The following is a 5,833-nucleotide window of genomic DNA, read 5'->3' on the forward strand; positions in this document are numbered from 1 at the left end:
ACTGCAGAATTGGGCGCGCGTGGCAGGCGCGCGTGCGGCCTGCGGCTGGCGCCTTCCCGCGCGCGTGGCCACGCATTTCCAGCGTGCTGCTGGGCGCGTGAGCGCGCGTGGGACGGCCAATTTGGCCCGGTTGTTTTCTGTTTTCTCGATTTTTGTCCCGGCTCCAGTTCTAATACTGTTTTTACGTGGATAGGGACTTAATTTAGAGAAATCAGTAGTTTTGGACACCTCACGGGCAAAGAAACGCTAGCGAAAGGGCACGCGTCAACCAGGTAAGTCACCACCCGGTTTTTAGGAAGAAATACTTGTAGGATTCGCTAGGATTGCATGCATGCTAGTAGTTCTGCTTCAGATTAGCTATTCATGTAAGTTACTAGTCAGTTTATCTGTCGTGGTTGAATTGTGTAAATTACATGAGTGTTGCTTGTATGCCTTAGGCTTCCGCCGTATGTATGCATGCGTTATTTTATGTGTAGAATTGAGTATGCCGGGTTTCGGGTGTTTGATGGACGAATTCGCCCCATTGAGCGCGAACTTAGTGCTCTGGGTGCTTGATGGAGGTCATCGCCCCGCTGAGCCGGTATGCCTAGTTTGCATGAATTACATACTATGATGTAGAAGAAGATTACATGCACCCTCTGTTAATTATTTCCTTGATAAGATTAGGGAATCTTGGATAGGGGCGAAATGCCGCTCCAGCCTGACTTAATCTTTCCCTAGGAACTTAGTGGTTTACCACGGTAAGAAGGTACCCCGGAGCGTTCATAGATTGCTAGCGTGTGAACGGTATCTATAGCTTCGTGGGAGGACCAAGGGGTCCCTGATCAGTCCTTACTGCTCTTAGCCATTTCGCATGGGAAATGTGTCCCCACGTCGTACAGCCCATTAGCTGCATGGGAACGGGTTGGGTCGCGCCCCCCATAGAGGGACTAGATGGGCGTAGGGGTACTCAGCACACCCCTAGGCTAGGTACCATGTAGTCCCAGATAGCCATGTGGAGGTAGCACCTCATAGAGAGATACCGACCATATTAGCTTGGCATATAGAACCTCTGGGCGTTTAATGAGAGAACGAAAAATCAGTGAAACCCAAGGGGCAAGCCCCAAGGGACCTAGATTGGAGCCAGTCGCCCTAGAACCGAAATAGGAAACCGTGGCAACCTATTGAATTAAGATGCGAAAAGAGCCTACAAGTAGGTGGCTTACTGAGTATAATTTTTATACTCATCCTTGCTATGTTTTCCTTTTTTTTTTCAGGAGCGCGAGGCGTCGGTCAAGAGTGGGCGTGATCTGAAGGGAATTGTCACAGAGGGATGGGTTGTCCCGGGGCGTCAGTCCAGTCTTAGTCTTTATTTTTGTATTCGCATTCCTTTTAAATTTATTTTCCAAACGGTCTTGTGATCTGTGTTATCGTTCGAAAAACTTTATTGAAATTTGATGATTTTTGCTACTTCATATTTAAATCTCTTGTGCGTCTGTGTCGTGTCGTTGGTCACTGTCCGTAGTAAAATATTGGGCTGTGACAAATTTGGTATCAGAGCAGTCAGGTTATAGGTCCTGTAGACATTTAGGGTAGAGAGTCGTGTCCTCTGTGACTTCGCTCGTCAATCACATGCCGCTCACGACCAGACGTTCTCACGCGACGGAAACATGGAGACAAAGGTTAAGTTAGTATTTATAAAGCATACCATGACTGACTAGGGCATTATATCGCACATTACCTAAGAGATGTGTTGTGAATGAATTGTGACCATAGTTCTGTGTTATCCTGGTAGATAATGGCACCAAAGAGACGCGAACCGTACGTAGGGCCAGGACCTAGAAGGGGAAGAAGAGAGGAAGTTCAGGACACCTCGGTTGCAACACCTGAAGAGGAACAACCTGAACTTCAGGAGGAGGTTGGGGATATGCCCCAAACTAGCGAGGGGACAGTACCACAGCCATCAAGATCGAAAAGACGCCGAATGAAGGCCAAGGCCCGAAGGCGGCTTGAGACACCCCCTACTACTCCCTTCTCCGAGGAGGCCCCATCGGATCCAACCCCGTGTACAGCAGTCCCACTAAACCAGCCATTAGCCATGCCCTCAGCGGAGATGTTTCAGACGTTCATGATGACGTCGATGGAAAATCAGGCTCTGACGAACCAGATGATTCAGACCATGATGTCTAATCAGTCGACAGGGCAAGGGGGCAAGGATTCAGGGACTATGACTGTGGAGTCCCGCTACTTGAGAGATTTCCAAAGGCATAAACCGCCTTCCTTTGACGGAGGCAAGATGGATCCTATCGCCGCTGAGAATTGGCTAGAGGCCATAGAAACGGTCTTCCATTTTATGAACTGCCCACCAAAGTATGAAGTCCATTGTGGGACATATATGCTGAAAGGAGAAGCGCACTTCTGGTGGAAAGGTGCTCAGAAAACCATAGTACCACAAGGAGAGTTTATTACATGGTGTCAGTTTAAAGACGCATACCTCCACAAATACTACCCAATCACTGCCAGAGTGAAAATGCAGGCCGAGTTCCTCACATTGAAACAGGGAGACAGATCAGTGGGGGATTATGACTTGGAGTTCAATAGGCTGGCAAGGTTTTCTCCAGCCTATGTTAGTTCTGAGGAGTTGAAGGGCGAACGATTTATCGCTGGCCTGAGGGAAGAACTAAGGGGGAATGTGGCATCCCAGTCATCCTTTGTCTATACGAAAGCCCTTCAGGTGGCGACCCTGCTCGACTCGCCCCGTACCGACAAGCTTCAGTTGGGAATAGCACAATCATCCCACACTGCGGCTCAGGGAAAGGGGGCATACCCTAGCCACCCCAGAACTGGCAGACCACCCCGTGGCCGCACTGATAGGCGAGGGAGAGCCCCGGTACGGAACATGACTTTGTGCCCTTATTGTCGGCGCCCTCACACGGGGGAATGCAGAGCAGGGACAGGCGCCTGCTACAGATGCGGTCAGGTAGGGCACTTTGCAGCGAATTGCCCTCAGAGAAACGATCAGCGTGTCAACCTGCCTGCAGTACAGCATCAGAGGGGCCAAGCCGGCCAACATCAGCAGGGGCGAGCTGTAGCCCATGCAACAACAGCCAGGCAAGTTGACCAGCCTGACGCGGTTGTCACAGGTACGCTACCCGTATTTGGTCATCTTGCATTAGTGTTGTTTGATTCGGGTTCGACGCATTCATTTGTATCTGAAGAGTTTGTAGAGCTAGCACAGCTAGAGAAAGAACTTTTAGAGAGTACCCTATCAGTGTCTACCCCTGCTCACAAGCTGTTGCTAGCTACCCATAGGGTTAAGGGAGGTGGAGTAACAATAGCAGGGCGTGTCATCGAAGCTACACTGATAGTGTTAAGTATGCAAGACTTCGATGTCATCCTGGGTATGGATTGGCTAGGCGAGAATCGCGTCTTGATAGACTGCGAGACCCGAATAGTGACTCTCAGGCTCCCGTCAGGGGACAGCTTTACCTACAAGGGAGCCACTTCCAAAGGGGTTCCGAGCGTCATAACCTCGCTAAGGGCTAAGAAGTTGATTCGTGGTGGCGCAATTGCATTCCTAGCCAGCGTGACCTTACATAATAGTAACAAACAAAAACCCTCATCGGTACACATCGTCAGGGAGTTCGTAGATGTCTTTCCGGAGGATCTGCCGGGTTTGCCCCCAGCTAGGGAAGTCGATTTTGGGATTGATTTAGAACCAGGAACGGTGCCGATCTCCAAGGCACCTTACAGGATGGCACCTGCAGAACTCAGGGAATTGAAGGAACAGTTACAGGAATTGTTGGATAAGGGTTTCATCCGACCCAGTGTATCACCCTGGGGAGCCCCTGTTCTGTTTGTCAAGAAGAAGGACGGGTCCATGCGGATGTGTATTGATTACAGAGAATTAAACAAGGTCACTATAAAGAATAAGTACCCTCTCCCGAGAATTGACGACCTGTTTGATCAGCTACAGGGAGCAACAGTTTTCTCCAAAATTGACCTAAGGTCGGGGTATCATCAGTTGAGGGTCAGAGAAGGGGATATACCCAAGACAGCCTTCAGAAGTCGTTATGGGCATTACGAGTTTCTTGTTATGTCTTTTGGCCTTACCAATGCACCAGCTGTTTTCATGGAGCTAATGAACAGGGTGTTTAAGGAATTCTTAGACACCTTTGTCATAGTGTTCATCGACGACATTCTGGTATACTCTAAGTCAGAGGCAGATCATGAAATACACCTCAGAAAAGTCTTGACAATACTGAGAGCTCAGCAGTTGTATGCCAAGTTCTCTAAGTGTGAGTTTTGGTTGTCTGAAGTTGCGTTTCTGGGTCACGTGGTGTCAAGCAAGGGGATCACAGTGGACCCAGCTAAGATAGAAGCAGTGATGAGGTGGCCACAGCCGACCACAGTCACAGAGGTGAGGAGTTTTCTTGGGCTAGCTGGTTATTACAGAAGGTTTGTTCAGGATTTCTCCAAAATTTCCTCGGCGCTGACTCAGCTAACCAGGAAGGGCAAGCCCTTTGCTTGGACTCCAGTCTGCGAACAGAGTTTCCAGGAACTCAAGAAGAGGTTGGTGACTGCACCAGTCCTTACAGTTCCAGACGGGTCAGGTAATCTCGTGGTGTACAGTGATGCATCAGGGAAAGGCTTGGGGTGTGTGCTCATGCAGAAAGGTAAGGTGATAGCGTATGCTTCTCGACAATTGAAAGAATATGAACGAAACTACCCCACGCATGATCTCGAGTTAGCAGCGGTAGTGTTTGCCCTTAAAACGTGGCGGCACTACCTGTATGGGGAAAAAGTACAAGTCTTCACGGATCATAAGAGCCTCAAGTACTTATTCACGCAGAAGGAGCTCAATATGAGACAAAGGCGATGGTTGGAGCTGGTAAAGGATTATGACATAGAGATTCTGTACCATCCAGGCAAAGCCAACGTGGTGGCTGATGCATTGAGCAGGAAGGCTGTGCACACTTCTGTGATGATCACCACACAGGAAAAACTGCAAGATGAGATGAAGAGGGCTGGGATAGACGTGGTGATTAAGGGTGGTAATGTTCAGATAGCACAGTTAACTATACAGCCTACCCTACGAAAGAAAGTTATCGACGCTCAGAGGTCTGATGAACACCTTAGTAAAGTGTGGAGTCAGATTGAGACAGAGAGGCCAGCAGGGTATTCTATCTCCCCAGACGGGGGTCTGCTATGGCAAAACCGCCTGTGCGTTCCCCGAGACGAGGGAATCTTAAAAGATATTATGACCGAAGCCCACGATACATCTTATGTGTTCCACCCTGGAAGTACAAAGATGTATCAGGATCTGAAGAGATTTTACTGGTGGTCCGGAATGAAGAGGGACATAGCGGATTTCGTAAGCCGTTGCTTGACCTGCCAGCAGGTGAAGGCCCCGAGGCAGCGCCCAGCAGGATTGCTACAGCCCCTGAGCGTCCCTCAGTGGAAATGGGAAGCAGTCTGTATGGATTTCATTTCGGGTTTGCCAAAGACAAAGCAGGGTTTCAACGTCATATGGGTGATTGTGGACAGACTGACTAAGACAGCCCACTTTATTCCAGGAAAGTCCACATATCGAGTAGACCGGTGGGCTCAGTTATATATCAAGGAGATAGTACGCCTGCACGGGGTACCAGTGTCCATAGTATCAGACCGGGACACCAGGTTCACCTCTCAGTTCTGGAGGAGTCTTCAGAAGGCACTAGGAACTCAGTTGAGGTTCAGTACAGCATTCCATCCTCAAACGGACGGACAGACCGAAAGGCTGAATCAGGTTTTAGAGGACATGTTGCGAGCCTGCTCCTTAGATTTCGCTGGGTGTTGGGACGAACATCTGCCT

Source organism: Cucurbita moschata, unplaced genomic scaffold (assembly GCF_002738365.1).
Source record: "Cucurbita moschata cultivar Rifu unplaced genomic scaffold, Cmos_1.0 Cmo_Scf00001, whole genome shotgun sequence".
Taxonomy (NCBI): domain Eukaryota; kingdom Viridiplantae; phylum Streptophyta; class Magnoliopsida; order Cucurbitales; family Cucurbitaceae; genus Cucurbita; species Cucurbita moschata.